Consider the following 23,453-nt stretch of genomic DNA (forward strand, 5'->3'; position numbering starts at 1 on the left):
ACTTTCCTTTGGGATGCAACCAACCAATATACATGCTCTGAAGTCAGAAACATAAATTTATTGAGCTTGCTATTTGAAAATAATTGGACAATCTTATAAGGGTAACTAGATTTTGAGTGATAGCTCGTTGACTTAGAATGCCAAATGTATGGTTGAATATCGTTAAATTTGTGTTCCTTTTTGGCATTCAATACTAACACCTATTAATCCCTAGCTGTGCATTGAATGGATACCATAAGTTAGTTCGCTGCACCTTATCATAACAAAGATCCATACAAAAATTTTGCTATATAGACTCAGCAGTTTCTGAGAAAATATGGAACGGACAGACAGACAGTGAAATGCAATATATATATATATATATATATATATATATATATATATATATATATATATATATATATATATATATATACTATTTATTATTTACTATAATAATTAAATACCTACAGATACTAGTGTTTCATCCTTTCGGGAATCTTCAGTGCAGGGTGTCACAACACCAATTGATAGATTCGAACCCGGCAACACAAGCCATCTCTGGCTTGATTAGCAAAGACCGTATCCATTCAGCTACCATTAACCGCGTGAAATAACGTTGAATTTGAACATTTTATTTTTAAATGTTTTTTTTTTTTTTTTTTACTTCAGCCAGAGTGATATATATATATATATATATGTTTACCATGTCTTGTATTCATGTAATTTATCTAGTAATCTTTCTTTATTCATTTAGTCTCTGGAGAATGTTATTTTCAACTCTGTTTTCAATTAAAATGAAATTTAATTTCATTGGCTGATGTTAACAGCAATTTCACGTTTGCTTCAAATTGGATTGAACGCGGAGATGCACTCACTCGGACATACGTACGCTCTCACTCTCTCGTGATCACAGAATAGGCATATGTTTACTCTCGAGTGCATGTCTACCTGATATACATAAAGATGGTGGCCAATAATCGGCAAAATGACATGCATTCATAATCGTATAGCACTAATAGGTATGGAGGATGAAAATTCCCATTCGATCAGTATCAAGATGAAAATAAATTCACATCTGTAAGCATTAATTACAACGCACCTCATTTTATGTCAGCTTCAGCCAGAAAAGTTTTACGTATAAAATAATTGAATTTAACTCGCACTAACCAGCAAATTATTGTCTAATATAAATAAAACCAAATAAAATATTTCTCCCGAATTTTTTATTTGATCTTTGTTTGTTATTTTTAAAAATTTCTTTTATTTTTACGAGATATACTTCATCTGCCAATTCAGAGGCTTCAACCGAGAGATCTTTGTAGGATTATAATCGTCCCTTTAAGTTAAATTGTTTGGATCCCTATTGCACTTAGTGCACTGGGTATATTTACCAAGTAGTTCATTTTCATAAGCCTAGTACCTCATATGAATACTGGAATGATTGAAATTCAGGTTCCAGTTCCTTTTTGTTTTGTTTTTTTTGTTTTTTAACTTGCCTCCCCACGAGGGTAGAGTTAGACACAAGGTTGGTTTTTAATGGGGAGAGAAAACATCTCTCCAGAAAGGGGCACTCTGGTTAGTAACAAAAATTAAAAATTTTTATGTCGTACATCATGGTCTCCATTCCTTAATTGTGAAGGGTTGGACAATCCCGAATCAAACCTCTCCTAAATCGAAACTGCTAAATTCCAGTGGAAAAGAGAAGTTCAGGACGACTGGAAACCATACCGAGATAAGCTGAGAACACATACAACACTTGGTATTCCCATATGGTCATCCACTCACTCGTCATAAATACCTCCAACAAACAGCAAAATCCCACCCCTACACCATAGATATCCCTAGAAGCCAGGCAGTCTTCTATTCAAATAGTTTCTTCGCTCAAGCTGTTAGATTTTGGAATACCCTTCTGAGTCTCTGCATCCCTGACTGTACTGATTTGCAGAAGTTCAAGTGTAATATGAAAAGATATCTTGCTGCACAACTCCGTCCATAGCATTCCTGCAAATTATCTCCCAAATATTAGCCCCTTACATCCAAGTAGCACTGTGCCTTGTTTGGGGTGACAAGGCAGTAAAAAAGTATATAAAATAAAAAAAAATTAATACTGACCAGGATCAACGTCATTTAACTTTTCTAATCTAACGGGAACGGTGTGCCAATGTGATTATACCTTGTATATCATGGATGATAGCTTGATATTTTGTTTTGTTTTCCTTCTCCTTAGCTCTGTTTAGGCTGTCATCATTAGGAAAACTGCCCAACTAGTATTCTTATTCTCTTCCTCTCAACCCATTTATCTATGTTGGGTTTAACAGCTGTGTTTTTTTTTATACTAGCCTGGGTGTCCGGCGTTTCCCGGGTGTATGGGGGTGTGTGCTGAGCAAAAAAAAACAAAAAATTGTAGGAGGCAGGCAGACTCAAACCTGTACCACGATGGAGGAAAAGAATGTGAAAAAAAATCTGATGTCTTTGCTGTTGCACCAAACCGGAACTGACGCATGTTTAAATTAAGGCTAGTCAATCGAGAAGACGAAGCGAAAACATAGGCGAAATAAGCGAACCCCCCCCCCTGTAGAAAAGTACCCAGTTGAGGGTGAAGGAATTAATGTTTTTAGCTATTTTTCGATATTTGTCGTCCGAAGGGTCGAGCTTCAAAACAATACTGATCTCATGAAATTCTGTTGCCTCTGTCGAAAGTTTTAGGCAGACGTACAAACATACATACATACATTTAAACAGACAGATGAGATTTATATTATAGATTACTGCAGCGGTTGTATAGTAATAGCTTATTCTTCAGTTCTTAATATATTTTCATAGGACATGTTGCTACACTGGATGTTCAATTTGTTGCAAATGGTCCATCGGAGATATTTTTGTATGCTTGTCTGTCTCCTATAGACACAGCTTCCTGACCTTCTGACTCGGATAAAAGTGTAATATCTGTTCTCTCCTCGATCATAGGAGAAATCCTTCCTGACTGAGCAATTTTTTGGGGTTTTTTTTTTTTTTTTTTTTTGGAGAGTTGGATATCCATCACATTTTTTTTTTTATTTTTTTATTACATTTTCACCCCAAACAAGGCACATTGCCACTTTGTTGTAGGGGCTACTATCATGGACATAAGCATCAGGGGTACTGTGTAGGAAGTTGGGCAGCAAGATGTAGGTTCATGTTGCACTTGAACTTCTGCATGTCAGTACAGTCGGGAAACAAGGACCCAGAAGGGAATTCGAAACTCTAGCTGGTCTGGGGAAGAAACTACTGGAGTAAAAGTCTCTCTTACATCTAGGGATCTCTACTATGAAGGGGTGGGATTTAGCTGCTTGTCAGGTTTGTCGGGGGTATTTATGTCGAGGGGGTACAAGTGCTTGCAGTTCGTCAGAACATTCACCATTAAAGTACTTGTAGAACAGGCAGAGGGATGCAACATTTTGTCGATGGGACAGAGGCTGAAGTTTAACTGACAGTTCAGGACCTATCAGAATGGTGACTCTCTTTTGAACCTTTTCTAGGAGCGAGAGACTAGTGGCAGATGCACCAGCCCAAATATGACACCGAACTCCATACATGGGCTAATGGGGGCCTTATAGAGGCATAGGATACTTTCAGCCATTAATAGCTTTCTAGTACGGTAGAGAGAACCCACCTTCCTCGCAGCGGTCCTGGCAATGTTCTCAATGTAATTGTTCCAACTCATGTTTCCTGTGAACGTTAGGCCGAGGAGTTTAAAATATGTACTTTCAGATAAAGAGTCATTGGCCATTGCTATTGGCGGTAAGGAAGGTTTCTTGTAATTATTGAAAGAAACAAATTTAGTCTTGGCAGCATTGAAGGTGACCATCAATTTTTGTCCCCATTCCACTATGGATCAGAGGTCTTCCTCTAGTGTTTCTGCCATTTCTTTAGATATGTGTTCACTTGTTTTCCTGTCATGTCTGTTATAGAGCATGGTGTCATCAGCATACATACCCATCTCACAGACAATTTTGTCAGGGAGGTAATTTATGAATATTAGGAATAATAGAGGTCCAAGGATAGACCCCTGAGGCACTCCCACATTTATATCATATTGTTTAGATGTACGACTGTCAAGGACAACCTGGATTTTTCTCTTATCTAAGAAGGATCTAATTATATTATGTATTCTTCCAGTGATGCCATATGATCTGATTTTCTTGAGAAGACCCTTATGCCATACCCTGTCAAAAGCCTTAGATATATCTAGAGCTACCACTCTACCCTTCCCGCTTTGTCCAGTAACTGGTATATACGTTCTGAGATTACAGTTAGGATGTCTGCTGTGGAACGGGCTTGCCTAAATTCATATTGTTGGTCAGTCAGAAGTTTAGCATCTGTAAGGTGATGGACTAGAGCTTAGTTAATTATGGTCTCAAACATTTTGGCGAAAAGTGGGAGGAGGCTAATGGGGCGATAATTTACTGGGTCAGTTCTTTCGCCAGAATTCTTGAAAACTGGCACTACAGAAGCAGTTTTCCAGCAGTCAGGAAAGCAAGATTCATTAAGGCATTTGTTGTAAAGTTTGGAGAGAACTGGAGCTACTTCGTCGGTGCACTTTTAATAGCACAGCCGGGATGAGATGAGGTCCACGTGCTTTTGCAATGTCAAGCTTTCTTATGATAGCATGCACTTGATCAGGGGTGTTTTCAGATCGTCTAGTGTGGCGTCTGTCTGCAAAGGGAAGTCAGGGAGGGGGCGGTTAGCAGAGTCCAGTGTGGAGTTCGAGGCAAACCGTCTGGCAAGCATGTTAGCCTTCTCAGTTGCTGAGCAAACAACCTCATGATTGTTGGATAGTGGGGGAATTGTTGATTGCCCATTATTTACTACACTGTTGTAGATTTTCCAGAAGTCTCGGGTTCCTAATTTCTTTGCTTTGATGCGTTTTTGGGTGGTTTCAGTAAATTCTCTCTTAGCTGTTGCTATTTCTTTCTTACAGTTATTTCTGGCTTCTATGTACTTCTGTCTGTTTTAACTCGACTTATGTCGGTTAAATTTGCAGTACGCATGCTGCCTTTGCACTATGGCAGCTGCACAAGTTAAAGTGAACCATTGGGGAGAGTGGGGTTTGCTATAGAATTTGCGCATGGGAACATGTGCTTCAATTGCCGCTTTGAACAATTCAGTGGTCTCATTTGCGCAATGTTCAGCAGGAAGTGAAAAGATATTTTGCCATGGAGATATTTTATAATATCTCGTTGTTTTGAGCAGTGGCTCTTCAGTTTTAGCTCTAGAGTTTAGGGCGATTTCAACCATTACCACTGCATGATCAGCGTTCCCAGGAGGGCTGGGGGCATTCGTTACACAGTCATCAGGAACTGTGGTCAGAAACAGATCTAGAAGTGATGCATGTTGTTCTTGCTGGTCTGGGAAACGGGTTGGAAACGTAACCATTTGTGATAGGGAATGAGATATAGAGAAGTTACGTGTTGTGGTAGCAGCTGCGTCTGTGTAAGTAGAAAATCCAAGCCAGTTGCTTTGGTGGACATTGAAGTCACCAAATACATGCACTTGTGCGCTAGTGTCAAGGGAAAGTGCTGTATCTATGCTGTCAGAGACTTTGTTTATTAGGGTACAGTCCTGGGTCGAGGGAGAGCGGTAGAGTAAAAGTAGCTAATGTTATATTGCATGTTAAGTCTAAAGCACATGAAGGCTTGTTTGTTTCTCTAATCAAGGGGAGGGTATTACGAATGTAGACTCCAAGTCCATGCATATGTCTGTCAGAGTCCTTATGGCAGAGTGGGATGTATCCAGGCAGTAGTTAGTAGTAGTAGTTAGAGGGGATGGAGGAGTGTAGGTTAGTCTCACTTAGTGCTAAGATAGCGGGGTGTTTGTTATGAGAAATGCTGCAACATCATTTAAATTAGTTCTAAGCCCACGGATGCTCGTAAATGCGAGCCTCAAGGGAAAAGGCAGATTGTTTTTGTTTGAGTTTTGGCCTGGTTTTAGGATAATTTTTTAATGTACTGTCATTTTTATTTTTAAGAGTTTCAGTTTAGGAAAAGGGTGCTGAGAAAGTGGTTATGCAGAATATAAGACATGCAACACAGGCAGATCATCAACTGTCTGTCCATCTACTAGGGTTGTGGCCTCAGGATAGCCCACCGGGGATGAGTGCAGGGTCCCTTGTAAGGAAAAAGTGTAAGGAAAAATTCAAGATGGCGCCCGACTCTCTCTTTAACACGGTAAGATATCCTCAACACGGCACGAGAAGCAACAGCCACACGATTCCCCAGCCAACTCAATCGTCACTCACCACGTCTTTCCCCTCACCCGCTTTTATCGTCGTTCTAGGCTGGCTAAATTTGCATATTCCGAGAATTCGTGTGACTTTGCGAGACATCATACTTTACAAAAGACGGCGGTCGCCATCTTGGTCTTTCTTTTCTATTTTTGGTCGGCAACGCTGAGCTGGTCTCGAGGTAAGTCTTTTTCCCCTCATCCGTCTCTCCCACGTACCCACACAACACGCAAACACGCGGGCGCTTATCTCCTGGATGCACGTTACACTCCCCCCTGATCTGATGATCACATAGAGAGCACTGGGGGGGTGGCCTTTTAGTGCGTGTGCTTCTGCATTCACTGTTTCAGATTCGGGCTCTGGATCTGGTTCCGCCTCATCAGATGAAGTATCGCTATCAGTCTCTGGAAGGGGCTCACTGAATCCGTGCATCGGCAGCTCATCGCTAGACGCTTCACTGCTTTCTTCTGTAGTTGTATGACGCACCTCGGTAGCTGGGCGAAGATCTCGCACATGTCGTGGGGTTCCATCGACCAAAACAGACTGCTGGCTAATCACTCCAGATATGTGTCCTCGCTTAAACTTGTCGGTGCACCGATTTCCTGGAGGCTGCACCCACACTGGATCTCCCACTTCATATCTGTTATATGTTCCCTTGTCGGTGTGCTGCGTAGTGTTGATTCCCTTCACTCCAACTCGGTACGTGTAAATAGCATTCGCAGGTGCGGTTGAAGGGGACGTCCCGTCCTTTGGCGTAATGTTGTACCAATATGTTGCTTCCGCAATAGTACATCGCTTCCTGCCAGCAATTCTCTTGATGCTGCGATGGCTTCTTTCAGCAATGCCATTTCCTGACGGCACATGCGCACATCGCAACCGTAGTCGGACGCCCCACTCATCTAACAACTGCCGGACTTGCTGGCTACAAAACGCTGCATCATTGTCAGTCAGGAGCTCTTCCGGCGCACCTCGCTCAAAAAAAATGGATGATAGGTGGCGAACAACATTTGCTGAATCCTGTCTGGTCATCTGCCGCCACACCGCAAATCTCGTAGGCCCGCAATCAATGAGAGTTAGAAAGGGCTTGCCACTGTAATGGGTAATATCCATGGCCAGCCGCTACCACACACTCAACTTCCAAGCGACCCTTCTGCCATCGCTCTGGTGCAGGATCAATAGACTGGCAAGCCTCACAATTTCTGACGATCTGTCTGACATCCATCTTGGTCACTGCTGGGTATGCACGCCTCACAAAATAAAGGGTCCTCTTGATACCCGGATGTCCGCTCTGTGCATGAATTTTTTGTATTTGACATGGGTCGATTGCAACTGCACAAGATCGAGCAGTAATCTCCATTCCCATCTTCGCGGCTTCATACCATTTGTGAGGTACACGGGTCAGTTGGTCAGCATGATTACAATGTGATGGCACCAGAGTGACGCTCAGTGATAGCCCATACTCAGATACCAGGTTTTTTAGCGTGTCTAGCCTTCTCCGTATTAACATTTCGCTTGCTGCCTTGGTACGGATTCGTGTCCGTCCTGAAAGTGTGTCAGACACCCAGTGGTAGACACAGAGAGAATCTGTGTACAAGGTCAACTTCTTAGACTGCCACTGCAGGGCCAGATTTACCCCCTTTACAACAGCGTCCAGCTCTGCCAGGTTGATATGCTGAGAATCTGTTACGGGCCGCAGCCAACACGCATCCTCGAACACGTTTCCTCCTTGCTCCAACGATACTCCCAACGCCAAAGAACTGGCATCAACCCACACACCTACGTTGTCTCCGTTAACACACCACCGCCCACAGGCAGGGTCCTTCTTGTTCACTCTCTCCAGTGTCTCTTTAATCATCAGAGTTAGTAGGACATCATCGGATATGTCATCCCAACCCGTGGTTGTTAAATTTGCTCTGCGTTTAATCACACCAACAGCTGCGCGGAGCCAGCCACAGACCGGTAAGTGACCAACAAGTTTTCCACACCAAGAAAAAACGGTCCGCCTTGTAACGAGGTTGGGGATGCTTGGAATTTCACTGCCACGCCTCCATTGTAGGGTGCCATCTTCTTCATAAACATCCAATCCCAATACACGTGCTCCTTCCCTTAAACGTTCGGGATTCTTGCATTCCAGACCAAACTGAGCCAACTTTTCTTTGACACACGACGCAGACTGTACATCTTCATTGACGTTTACGTCATCAATGTAAGCTGACGTTGAGTCCCTCATGGGCTTTTCTTGGGACAATACTGTGTTGACAATAGTCTTCATGATCTGTGGTGCCACATTTAGGCCAAAGCCAAGGCGTGTAAGGCAGTACCTCTGCCCCTGGAACCAAACTGTCTGGAACGGCCACAACGTCTCATCAACTCGCACCTGTAAATAGGCTTTTCGCAAATCCAATATTGAGACATTAGCGCCTTTCTGACGCCATTCCCTCAACTTACTCGCGCATACGTCAGCATCGGCAGTGTAGGCTTCAATATGCTTGTTAAGCTCCCTATAGTCCAGCACGGGCCGTACTTTCGACTTGTTATGCTGGACTACTGCCATCAAGGGTATTAGACCCTTCGGAGGCCCAAGCTTGTCCTCAGGGTAGGGGATTAACCAGCCATCTTGGATCCACGCCTTTAGTTCCCTTTCGTATTCTGCTCGGGCCTCACTGGGTATAGGGTACTCTGCAACCCCATTCTTGAGTTTAGTCGGTGCCATTCCCTCGGTCCACTTCCAAGATGCAATCCAGGCCCTCTTGCGCGAGTCGTAGTCCACTATAAAATCCGGCCGATCGATATGGAGCGCTGCACACACTGGGGCCTCTAAGAATCGCACCTTTCCATCCCGATGAATTGCGACTCCCCCCAGCGCCTTGATGGCATCGTATCCGAGCAACAGGTCAAACCCCAGGAGATTTCCTTGGGTCACGAGCACATTGATCTTAGTGGCTGCACCGGTGTCCATGTAGATCTTGACAGTTCCAGCTCCACAGCATGTCTGGGTCTCGCCTCCTATCATGGTGACTTTAATCTTCCTCTTAGTCCAACTTGGACACAGCCTGGTGCTCACTATAGTATGCGAACAGCCTGAGTCGAGAAGTGCTGAGCAGGGTATCCTGTTTACGTAGACGGTCATTACTGGTTGTGCCTTGTTCAAATTTTGCTCGGGGAGCAGGGCGGCGCTGACGTCCTCTCCCCTGATACGTTTCCCGCACAGTTTTGGGCTAGATGCCCCAAACCGCCACACTTAAAACAGCGCACACGCCCCCTGTTGGTGCAATTCCTTGCAAAATGTCCGCGTCGGCCGCAGCGAAAACATTTCCCATTGCTTGCAGGGTTCTGATTCGGAATCTCCCGAGCGCCAATCTGGCCTGTCTGTGTCGCCATCACAACTGGTTCCCCCAGGTCCTCCTCATCTTTGATGATGGCTCGAGCACGTTCCATCAAGTGTTCCATAGTCGTTGTTGAAACGCTGGTTGAGGCTCTCAGTAGCTGCTTCACCCGAGTGGGAAGGCCCGCCACAAACGCGTATGCGAGCGTCCACTCCGACACCCCTCCACCGAACAGAACTGCGAGTTTCTTTAACTCAGCGAAGAAAACGTCCACGCTTTCCTCCGGTAGAAGTTTTCGGGAAGCAAATTTTTCATAGGCCGTACAAGGATCCATGGCAAATGCCTTGTACAGCGCAGCTTTAATTGCGGTGACATCTCCCTTTTCGGCAGCACTGAGTTGCTGATATACACTCAAGGCACCCCCAGCCAATCTCAGGGGAATTATAGTGTGTACCCTTTTCACCTCACAAAGGTCGCACGTCAGCTCGACCCTTTCAACCCAGTCGACGATGGACGTGGACCCGTCAAACTCGGGTATGAGCTTTAAGTCAAATTTCGACTCGGTCATAGTCCTAGAGGCCAAATGGCCGAAATAGCTTGTAAGGAAAAAGTGTAAGGAAAAATTCAAGATGGCGCCCGACTCTCTCTTTAACACGGTAAGATATCCTCAACACGGCACGAGAAGCAACAGCCACACGATTCCCTAGCCAACTCAATCGTCACTCACCACGTCTTTCCCCTCACCCGCTTTTATCGTCGTTCTAGGCCGGCTAAATTTGCATATTCCGAGAATTCGTGTGACTTTGTGAGACATCATACTTTACAAAAGACGGCGGTCGCCATCTTGGTCTTTCTTTTCTATTTTTGGTCGGCAACGCTGAGCTGCTCTTGAGGTAAGTCTTTTTCCCCTCATCCGTCTCTCCCACGTACCCACACAACACGCAAACACGCGGGCGCTTATCTCCTGGATGCACGTTACATCCCTTCCCATGCACGACATGACACTACAAACATCCCGATATTATACAACTGTTGATGGAGCAGCCACTCTAAGTGCTACCAAAGAGTTAGGGATCCTGTACTACCAGTTGGGAACAGCAGCCAGAAACTGTCTATCCGGTACCCTCAACCCATCAGATGATGGTCAACCCAATCTGCTTACACTGGCATTACGGTATTCAAGCACTCCCAAGTGCCCAGTTTAAGGGTTGGGATGTGTCAGGAGTGGGGAAAAACGGCGTTTATTGCCCTAGTGAGGAAACAAGACCACCGCATGTTTCTGTCAACTCCCAGTGGTTCGAGCTCTACGCCTGGCTAATAGACAAAGAAGGAGTATGGAAGCCAGGCGATAGACGGTGTCTATCTACTCCTTAAGCAGTTTAGGTTTGCAGACTGGTAATTTGTTTGAGTCACTAGCTCTAGGAAGGTTGTCATCCAAGACTGGAGAGGCGTTCCTCCCCTTAGGTTTAGCTTCAGAGTTTTCCTCCTTCTAGACTGATGACCTGGGAAGATCTATGGGTCCATCAGTACCGAGAGGGTGTGCCCCGCACCTGGGTCCTAATCCAGGTATTCCTGTGACCCCGCGAGGGTGGTTAGTGTTGTTACTGGGTTAGTTTATAAAGGTTATATATTTACTGAAAGATTATACTCCTCAAAGTGATTACAGGACATTGCTATTTCATTGTTTGTTACTGGAGGAGGGGGTGTAAGAGTTCATGCAGCGGAAGCAGCTATATTTGCAAACATGCCTGTTGGAAGGAGTTAATATGGCTTAATGTTTTTTTCCTTTAAATTTATAATTGAGAAAATAAATAAATAAATAAGTAAAAAATAAAAGTTTGACTCTATGTGTAACTTTGCAGAGAAGCAAGTCAATAGGGATAGATTTTTGCATAAAGATATAAGATTCCGGGTGTCATAGGTTAGATAAACTTAACCTCAGTTAACCTTGCAGATCATTAAAGGATTTTAAGAAATCAATTTCTTGTCATAGTAAGACTCTAATCTAAAATGTATCATACACCTGGAGTGTGTTCCGTTGGCAACAAAGATAGTGCTAGACGTTCCACACTTACCTTCAAAGAGTGGCTTCAAAGATTAAATCTGTTCTTATTTGAGTAACGGAGGATGAAAGAGGACCCGATTCTGGCATACATCATCAACAGGAATTTTAATCTAATTTTCAAGGAGGTTTTTACCTTCATGCAAGAACATGGTCTTCATGAGCACCCTCAGTAGATGTACAACAGTCATTTGTTTTGTCTCTGTAGAAGATGGTATTCCCTCATGATTCTGCTTTGAGAGATTGTCAGATGATAATATCTGCCATATTCAGGTTCAAAAGGACTTTTTTAATGTTCACTCCAAATCAGAGACATTACTACTTGGACATAAGGCGCTACTATTTGGGACTATATTCAGAGGATAGGAGTGATATGTCAGTTTACATTACATTTAAACTTCATGTCAGTACAGTTAAGAAAGTCGGTAATAGGGAGAGAATTCCAAAGTCTAGTAGTTTAAGTGAAGAAACTATTAGAAGTCTTTTCAGCATCTAGGGACAGTGAAGGAGTGGGACTTTATTGCTAAATAGGTTTGTCAGGGTTATATGTGCTAAGGGGATACAAGTGCGATGAGTTCATCAGAGCACACCCCATTAAAATACTTGTAAAACAAGCACAGGGATGCAACATTGCGGTGCTCAGACAAGAGTCAGAGCTTAGTTTACAGTGCGTGACTTATTAAGGGGGAGTCGTTGTTTTTTGGACCCTGTCAAGAGGGAGAGACTAGTAGTCAATGCACCAGCATGTGGCAACAATACTCCATGCATGAGCCAATGGTTGCTTTGACGAGATACAGGATACTCTCAGGTGTGCATAATTTGACCTTTGACAAGCATGCAGACTTTATATAGATGTTACTATCTTCTTTTTTGTATGGTTTGATGCACTTTGCTATGGGTATATACAGGTCATATATGGCCTCCATCTATCTCTGACTGGCCTATGTGAAACAAACGTATGCAAGAAAACGACAATGCATTTATACATGCTCAAACAAACTGATGTTATAAACAGCACAAAAGACCTGTAGCACAGAAGGTTGGAGGTTACATCGACCGAAACGTTGTGAAAATGACACTCAATATTAGAAAAGTGATCTGGAGAATCCAAATAATACGAAAAACATTACTTTTAAAACTAATCTGACCTACATTTATTGACTGATGATATTATGTGCCAACAGTTGTATCACTTCAAAGTTGAATTTTCTTTTTTTCTTTTCTTTTTTTTTAAGAATAATAGTTAGGGCTATGACAACAGCATATTCCTTTTATTGTTTTGACTCTGGAGTATATATCCGACACAGTTAATCAACCGAGAACCACATCACTCTATATAAAAGCATATAAGATATCAACGGATACACACTCGAGAGTCAAAACAATGAAAAGAATATGATGTTGTCTAACCCTAATAATAATATACATAAATTAGAATTAGTTAAATATATTAGTTCAATCCTTGATAACTGTCCCGATTCCGAATGGGAACATTGAATACCCCTCCCTGATATATAATATAACTAGACCGAAGGTTTCCCTTCAATCATCTCATTAAGTAATGTAGGCATTTTTGTTTTTTTGATCAAAAGTTAGACCTCAAGGCAAATAAGACATTCCCAAACAAAAGTGACATTTCATTACTGTAATGAACTTGCAATGTGCTCATAATCTTAGAATCCATCAACCAGAGAGTTTATCTCTGATTCAACTGAAACGTTCCATCTAACCATCTCTGTCAGATCATTATTGGTAGACCTCCAGAGTCTTCTACATGTTGGTCGATGTAGGTGCGACGATGTCTTCCAACCAATCTTTTGTTGTATAGTAGATTCCATGCAAGAGTGTCACCTAAAAATCCTGACATACATCGGGAATGGCCTTCTTTCTCTCAACAAAACTGATATAGAATGAAGGTGTCTATAAAATTTAGTAGTGGATGTTCAGCTGTCTGACCAGTTGAGCTCAAACTAAAGAAATTGAGATAGAATCCAGAAAGTTGGTTTATAAAAATACTAGAACGCTCTATTATGCTTAGATGGGTAAGTCTATTCTTTTGGTTTTGTTTGGTTGCTAGTTCAGGAGTGGATAGTTTATTCATAAATCTTGTTTCATTCAAGCAATGTTTGTTTCTTATTTCTCAGACAGTAATTGAGTTTTAAGTTCATATAGTTTTAGCATAGGTATCACATACGGCATTAATATCTCCACCCCCTCAATGTTATTTGTTTATTTTTCCTTCATTACAGAAAATGACCTTATGGGGGAGGGGATGATAGGGAGATTTTTTTTACTTGTCATCACTTATCAAGGCTCGAAGGTCACTCGAGGATAGGGGTTAATGAATGAAAGGTGGCGGTGCAGTAATCACTAATGCTGTAAATTGGGTAGAATTTGATTATTTATGGGGACGACTTAATAGGAACATGTTTACATTGGATTTGAAGGCTAGCATGTATTCAACCGGGAAGCAGGCCAGCAGAACAGTGTTCCAAATGCAGGTAGTTCTGGGAAAGAAGCTTTGTTCATGGAATCTTCATTTATATTTAGGCACACAGAGAGTGGAGAAAATCATATATAGTGGTTGTAGTTAGTTGTGTGCTTTTTGTGAAAGTTTGGCAAAGGGGGACCATAAATTGGAGTTCAGTTGAGCACTTGTCATAGCAATAGCAACAGAGCAAAGACGAGATTACGGCGTCTCTTTTCTGGGAAAGACGTTGCAGGAAAGAGAAAAGAGCATCAACTACTAGGTTTTGAAGCCGGTTTTGAACTCAAGCAGGATAGAATACGAAGCAGCTCCTTCTCAGAATTGGCAACAGTACTCCATTAAAAATTTTTGCAAATCCTTGTATACCTGAGAAAATAAGGAACTGGAAAGACTCATTTTGGGAAGTAATTCCAACTCAAATAGAACTGCATTTTACTTTGAAGCTCAGACATTATAGTCTTAGCTACTACAAACGTTTCTGGTCTAGCGTTCGCACCAAGGTGTGAAAAAAGGTTGATAACAGGAGAACTTCACATATCTGTGGCAAAAACAATGCCTCTTGGGATGCCATTAACATTTTTCTTTGCTGAATTCAGGAAGGGTAAGAGAAAGGAACGGATATATTTTTCTTTGCAGAAACAACAACAACAAAAAAAGATTATAGATTTCAATAAATTAAAGGGTATATTTTCCGGTGAAGACAAACTTAAACCTAATAAGAGAAAATATATTTCTAAATTCTAACCCATTTCTGGGTCGAAAGTAAGGCCTCCTATTTTCTCATTCAAATACTAAAACGTTGGAGAGCTATGAAGAAGGGGGTGGTACCATTAATACGAGCAACCTCTTGTGCTTCAGAAGTTATTTTTCAACATAGGCACCACCATTCCCAATATAGTTTTGCCAGCGATTAATGATGCCTGAAAAGCCTCGAGCACTCTTTAATACTCACATCTCTGTTACTACTCTGAAATCGACAAACCATTTCTTAACTGATATCAACTGTATCGACCTTGTAAGCGTTCAACAGGCACCGGTCAATGTTGATCGATTCAATTTTGTTCTGCATGGAGGAATTCAGTGATGCAGATCAGCTTCTGATGCAGGTCCATGACATGAGTTGCTATCTTAGCGTCTTACCTGGTCAATATCTGCAACAGAGAGGTGAAACTTCTAGGTTATACATGAATAAGTTCAGCTATCATAGCAATGCAATTTGAAATCCCATGCGAAATAAAAGTAGGAAACATTATTTTTGGAACGTCACTCATAATATATATGTACGGCATAATCATGTTGACACACTGGTTCTCCTCAGATCACTGAAGTTAAGCAACGTTGAGCCTGGCTAGTACCAGACGGAGGACCATTCGTGAATTCTAAGTGCTGTATGTGCGTTCCGCTTATCTCGGCATTGCTTCCAGTCGTCTTGAACCTTCACTTGCCACTAGTATTTAACAATGTTGACTCAGAAGAAGTGTGGTTGGAGATTGTGCAACTCTTACCACAAAAATTTCACATGCAGGTACCTTTACAGTGGGTATCCTAGTCTGTCAAGACTGAAGGAAGCCTTTCTATATATATATATATATATATATATATATATATATATATATATATATATATATATTAATTCCACATTTCATATTAGTTTTCAATAATTTGATTATAATTCGGTAATTCATTTCCTTGTTTAATATTTTTATTCTATGAAATTTACACTGGTGAAAAATATGGAAATATTATTTTCTTCTTCAGATTTTATTTCTTTGGTGTTTGTCTTAGCAAGAACTTTCTAGAAATTCATTAAAAGTAAATAATTGAAAACACTCCTCCCCACCAAAAAAAAAAAAAAAAATGATGTAAAATGCATCAACCACTTTCCGATTATTATACTGAAAACAAACAAAATATATACAAGAGAAAAATGAACAGTCTTTATGTTTAAATTTTCTTCATAAGTTGATCTACTTCGATGATAATTAACTCAGCAGAGAGATGTATATATATCCTCCGTTTTCATCAGCTTCCCTTCCTTCCTTCGATTCACTAATTATTTCAAATTAATGTGTTGTACACCGGAATCCTGGAAATGAATGGACGTTTCAAAAACATATTTCGATTAATTGCTTCTTATTGAGAAGAATTCAATTAATTTAATTTTGACGGCGGTTTTATTTGTATTTACTTTGGTAAGTGAAAACCGCGGACCTGACAATCAAGAGTAAAAAACACAACTAAATTACTATGTAGAGGAGTTTGTTTCTCTATCTTTCTCGATTTGAGAATAAGTATTTTTTGAGCAACTGCCGAATGAGAAACAAATTTAACTGGATTATTAAAACATGCAAAAAGAAAGGTACACGATGGGACTAATGGATATTGTCATGGACTATGAGATCGCCTATGCCAGGTATGATTAGTTATTCGATGCCGCGTTAAGTTCCTACATTTTGTCCTCCCCTCTCTGCTTCGCTTCCGAAAGTGGTTTAGGCTAACTCTCTCCACTCTGACTGTTCTCTCCAACTCAACTGATCTGAACTGAACTCCTCCTTTCGAACCGTAACTTAACTGAATATATTGATCTATCTTTCTTTGTAACGTCAGAACGTGTTCAAACATGTGAATGTTTTTTTCACGTGGATTTTGCGTATGACATATGACTCGAACACGTTTTTGGCAACACAAAGACATTCCTTAATTTACATTATCTGATTCTATCTCTCTGACCTAACTAGCTGTATAGTTATTTCTAATATACTGGACAATTCTCCACATTCCTGAAAACGCATCTAAATAGCAATATGTATTCTTTTTAATTTTTGATCACTGAGTTCGATTCTAGCATTCTCCTTTAATAATTTTTATTTTCAATCCTATTTACTTTGTTTCTCTAATTACCGGTATATGTCCCCATTCATATACCACAGTCGGTCAGTGAAGGAGAAATCATTCTAAACTTAGGAAATTGTAATTTTTGTTCCAACTTAGAACGCCTCTTTTGGGGAGCTTGATTTTTCCCACATTTAAATCTAACCTTATGTCTAACTTTTGCCCTCATGTGGAGGAAGTAAATAGGAACTGTAGCCTAACCCTGCAAACATAGAAAACTGAGTCTGTATTATTCTAAACAACACAAGCTGCAGATGTTATATGAAAGATGTCTAAATACCTCCTACAGTGGAAAGATGTGATACAATGTCGGGAAAGAGTATGATTTGGAAAAGCACACTAGAGAAAGAACAGTCTGGCCTGCAAGAAAATGTATGAAATAATGAAACATGTATTCAGGTATACGTACATGTATGTTTGGATGTCTGTGTGCATATATAAGAATAATCTATATAAATAAAACAGCACATGTACGCATGTGTGTGTCTGTGAAAATATTTTACTGATAAAGTCTTAAACTACTCATTGCGTAACTATTTCCTGTTAATTCCAATGTTACCATACACTAAGGTTAGTTTATGAAGAATAAAATCTTTGTTTAGATAGACGAATACCGCGTACAGTAATATATGCAAAAATGTTCATTTCAAGTTGCTAGCATACATTCTATTACTTTTGTGCATACGCAAATTCATTCATAGCTTGCAGTGGCTTAATTTTATAGCTGTCTTATCTATCTGTCAATAGCTCAAATAGTAGGGAACACAGCTGGAGCTTTTTTTTTAACTTTTGAAATCAGTATTATGTATATATTAAATAAAGAATTGGCTCTGTAATAATAAAAATGAAATCTGAATTAAAATATATTTAAGCGTATTTTACAACCAAGCTGGACCAGGTGCCCATTGCTAGTCTCTTCAATAAAATGAAGAGCAGTAATTATGTATAATTGAATGTACGCATAATGACTATTACACAATACCTATGTTTATGAAAGTTGTAATATCTAATATATAAAAGGCTATATATCTGTCTGTCTCCATATTTTCAAACTCTATCTCTTCCGAAACTAAAAGTCTCAGAGCAAAGCTAGGGACCTCAAATGATTGGATTTTTTATGGACTGTTCTTTTATGTGCCTTAATCCAGTTAAAATAGTTTTTAAAGGGTTAAAAATGGGTCCAAAACTGAAAAAAACAAATCGTTATACATTTTGCATATTCATCTTAGTTTATTTTTATGATATATTTGGCACAGCAATATTTGGCACAATTGCAAAAATTACCTAAGTAACCCCGTCGGCATTCCCCGGTTGGGGCGCCTCAGGCAGTAAGCAATGAACTTACTCCACCGGAAAGCCCGGTGACAAGGCCTGGGAGAGTGGACCTCAGGGTATGATCCCAATGGTTTCGACGATCGTACTTATAACTTACAGTTAGCACAATCAGAAGCCTCCAACTTTATTATAAAAATATCGAATTTTGGATTCAATTAAGTTCGCTGTCAACCGCCGTCTTCAAACGACTGAATCGTGATTGCATTGATTTTTCGCCGACATCTTTGTTATTAAGAATCACTCAACACTCGAGATCGTGACTGCATTGATTCTTCGCTGATTTGATTTACTACCGCCATCTTTGTTCAAATAATTTCCCAACACTTAACAATGATGAACAAAAGTGACAGGATTACGTGAGATAAAGTACTTAATCTTTTCAATATAATAAAAAGTGGTTAACGTCTTTACTATCATTTATCGCATATTGCCTTCCATATTAAGAAAATCAACACATTTTATTTTTGTATTATTTAAAAAGTTCAACTTCCAAACCTCTTTTTCATAGATTAAAAGACCTTATCAACTTGTTTTTTTTTTTTAAGCGTGGGAAGGGGGCGAATTACACATAGTCTTCATCCTTAAAGCGGATGTCTAACCTGGTTTTAGCCATAAGTAATAAATGAACATACTCCAATTTATAAATGTGCTCTTCAGAATTGTCATCTCTGCTTCCTTTGTACCAGCTCGTCCAACTCGTTGGTCTAGTGGTTCTCAGTAATTCACTGTTCTGATACCTACAGTTTCTTATTCCGATAGCTTCTTTCCAAAAACTGCTTGTGAAACTCTCTTCTTGCTGACTTTTCTTCATAACTTATAACCTTTGTTTTTTTTTTTGAGGGGGGGTTCTTACAAAATTATTGTCTATAGGCATTTCCTGTCTTTGCGATAATAATTATTCTTTTTTTTTATCTTCTCTTATCAAATGACTTCATACCTTGTCTGAAGCGACTTCCATAAAAAAAGAATGCGTCATCTTGTGAGATTATAATTATATTCATTATATCATGGATGTATTTAAAATATATTTTTTAATAACTGAAATTTGAATGCATCATCCTAATAATTACGAGTTAAACAAAGTTGTTTCAAATATTAATGAAAATACTAATGAAATTAAGATAAATAATTTAAAATATCTCAAAAAAAAAAAAAGGAAAAACGACTTTATTTGAAACATCTAATTTATGAAACTATTAGATGAAATCATCAATAAGTAGACCTGTACCAATTTCGTTAGGTGAAAAGACGCACCTTCTAAAAAGTTATGAAGCACTTGAATGGTTCATCGTAGTCATATTTAGTTTAAATCCATTTTACATACTAGCATGTGTTGGGCGGACTTAAGAAATTGACTTCAAGGTCACTTATCTCTGGCCAGGTCTGTATTTACTCCCCTTTCCACCCAATCCATTCTTTTTCCTATGTTTACCTTAACCTTCAACTATGGATCAAGCTGCTACCTTAACTGTTCTACATTTACTAACACAAGAACTCTCTTTAATTCTTTCAATGTGATCATACCAGAGAAGTCTCCTTTTTAACGCATCTTTGACTGTTCGGATTTAAATGACAAAATTTGCACTTTTCGATATCAGCATCATTATCATCATATTAGTCTTAATGTCCATTTTAGATGTTGGCATGCATTGGATGACTTAAAAAAAAAATTGACTTCCAAACTAACTTATCTCTGGCCAAGTCTTTATTTATCCTACTTTCCCCCCAGATCTATTTTGATCACTTAATCCCATGTTTTCTTTGACCTTCATCTATAAACTGAACCTGCTGCTTTAACTGTTCTACATCTACTAACTAAAAAATTCTGTTCCAATCTTATGCCGTGGCCATACTATAAAAGTCTCTTGTTCTGCACATATCTCCCTATACTCTCTAGATTTAATCTTCCTCTGAAGTTATCAGACCATAGCCCATCTTTAAGACTCACGTTACATAGCTATTATATAATTTCCATATTATCTTCATGCAACACCTGTCCTCAACCATCATTGTTTAGGTAACGTTCTGCTGGCTAAAACTAAAATTTTTTAAATGAATGATTTTACAAAATTTTAGAATTCACTCGATTATTTATTCATTATCAAAATCACAAATTATGAAAGCATGGTTTAAGAAAGAAATGTTGTATTCACTTATTCTGTAATACAAGTGGGGAAAAGACGTTTCTGAATTTTTTAGATGAGGATTGGTCATTCGTATTATTTGGATTCATCGGACTACTGTTCTCATCTTGAGTGTAATTTTCATAACGTTTAGGTCGATATAACCTCCGAACTTATTTAGGTGTATCTTGTTGAACTTGGGAATGTTTCTGTCAAACTCTGGAATTTGGATAGAATTTCGAAGTCCGCAAGGACCCGTGGTGCAGTGGTTAGAGTACTTGGAAAAATCAATTGTAAAAAGTGATATCTGGTTAAGGTTGAAGGTTCAATCTCCAGTGTGGGCGACTGAAAAAATACAATTGCGAATTAGGACCTCTATCCACTCATGGCTGACGGAACAAGAGCATGCTACCCTCGTAAAGTAAATAAAGGGTTCCGCTCGAAATTCTGTCCAAATTCCCAAGTTCGACAGAAACATTCCAGAGTTCGATAAGATACACCTGAAGACGGTTAAAGGTTATATCGACCAAAATGTTGTAAAAATCATACTCAAGATGAGACCAGTCGTCCGATGAATCCAAATAATACGATTTGGGAAAAGGTATGAATGAGTGAAATGGTAATTTTTCTATGATATTTTGTATTCATTCTTTTGCGAACCATTATCCTCCTCTTCATAGTTGTTCTTGCTTCACCACAATTCGGCCAATTCATCCTCTGGCCTTCTTCAGGTAATTAACTGCGAAGGGATAGGAATGTTGAATCTTGTAACTGCCTTCCATAGTTGTTGTTATTTCACCACGTTTTGAAGAAGGCCAGAGGATGAGCCGACGGAAACGTGTGGTGAAACAATGCTGGAGTCCCTCATGGGTCAATCCTAGGCCCAACTCTCTTCCTGATCTACATCAATGACCTCCCTAAACACATACTTAAATCATTCATTGACATCTATGCTGATGACACGACCATCTACGGCAGCACATCAAAGGCTGTAAATGACAAAGTTATCTCTGATTCACTCTCCTCTGATCTCGAGCACGTGGTTCAGTAGGGGAAGATGTGGCTGGTTACCTTTAATGCATCCAAAACCAAACTCCTATCCTTACATCATCAACGCTCTGATCCCCAGCTGGCATCAATTGTGATGGATGGCTCTCGTCTGGGTGAGGCCCCGTGTTTTGACAAGCTTCTGGGTTTGACCTTTACTCCTGATCTGAAATGGAACAAGTACATCAAGTCTGTTGCCAAGGTCGCTGGAAAGATGGTGGGATCCTTCTACCGCTCCAGAAGATATCTCACTACTGATGCAATTCTCTATCTATATAAAAGCCAAGTACGTCCAAGGATGGAATACTGTTGCCATATCTGGGCAGAAGCTGCAAAAAACAGCCTATCCTGCCTTGACAGAGTACAAAATAGACTTTGTGGCTTAGTGGGGGATGCCCTTTTCTCTACCCTGCAACCTCTCTCCCACAGAAGAGACGTTGCGAGCCTATCCTTGTCTTATCGTTATTTCCATGGCAGATGCTCGTCTGAACTCCAATCTCTGGTCCCCCCTCGCCAATCTTTCACGAAAAACACCCGTCTAGCCGAATCCACTGTGAAAAATTTCCCCCACTCTATATCTGTGCCTAAATCAAAACGTGGATTCCATAAACAAAGCTTCTTTCTTAGAACTGCACGCCTGTGGAACTCTGTTCCCTCTGCCTGCTTCCCACCGGACTACAAATTGGATGTCTTCAAGTGCAATGTTAACAAATTCCTAATGAACCGCCCCCTTAAGTAAACACTTCATGAAATCTCCACACTAAAGTAATGTACTTGCAATAACCCTTATCCCTGAGTGGCTTCCGGGCCTTGATAAGTGGTGATCACTGTGTAAAAAAAAACAAAAAAAAACAGCGACTATGAAGATGAGGATAACAGACTGCAAAAGAATGAATACACACATAATCTAAGCACATATGGATATCAAAACTTTAAAAATTAACATAGTTAAACGTATAAATGTATATTTGCGCATGCATAGAAGTACACGTTTTGTCGACTTACGCCTACTCGTTTCAAAGGATTCTAAAAAAAAAAAAAATTGTTTTTCATAATGTTTTGTATTATTTGGACTCATCACACTACTGTTCTCATCTTGAGTGTTATTTGCACAACGTTTTGGCCGTGTAACGTCTGACATTATTCAGCTGCATCTTGTCGAACTCGGTAATCTTTCTTTCAAACGGGAGTAGCATACTCTCATTCCGTCGGCCATGACCAAGTAGAAATCTTCGTCATGACCAAGTAATTCGCAGTTGAATTCTTCTTATTGCCTGCACTGAGGATTTATTTAAGACGGCCATGACTAAGAGAAATAAATTTCGTGCAGATTCCTGAGTTCAACAAAATAAACTTAAAGAAGGTTGGAGGTTACATCAGCCGAAACGCTGTGCGAATAACACTCAAGATGAGAATAGTAATTCGAATTATCCAAATAATTCAAGTTGTCAATCCTCATCTCAAAAACTCAGGCTAATGAATAATTTACAATAAATTGTTTCTAATTGGTATATTCATCGGGCATATCTACATAATTAAAACTAAACTAAAAAAGGGTTGAGTAGCCGTAGAATAAACTAATAAAGCCTAGATAGAAATAATCTATACTCCTATAAATTAGTTTTGTTTTTCGTGTATTAATATTCATATTAAAAACCTTTTTTTTCTATTTAAAAAAGAAAATACAACTTTCTTATGTTTCATGGAATTGCATTCACTAGCAGAAGATTTTGCTAATTGGCATATTTTTTTTTAAACATTCATTTTAATTAACTCCCTATTAGTTTTTTTTTTCTTATGGGATGATCATCTTTAGTTAACTTTTGCGTATAATTATATTGTTACAAATATTCTACATGATTTATACTTGCGAAATATTTGTGTAAAAACGTTATAGTAAACACAAAACTCTTTCCATATATATTTATGTATACGT

Source organism: Euprymna scolopes, chromosome 3, assembly GCF_053919585.1.
Source record: "Euprymna scolopes isolate OS-2025 chromosome 3, ASM5391958v1, whole genome shotgun sequence".
NCBI classification, from domain to species: domain Eukaryota; kingdom Metazoa; phylum Mollusca; class Cephalopoda; order Sepiida; family Sepiolidae; genus Euprymna; species Euprymna scolopes.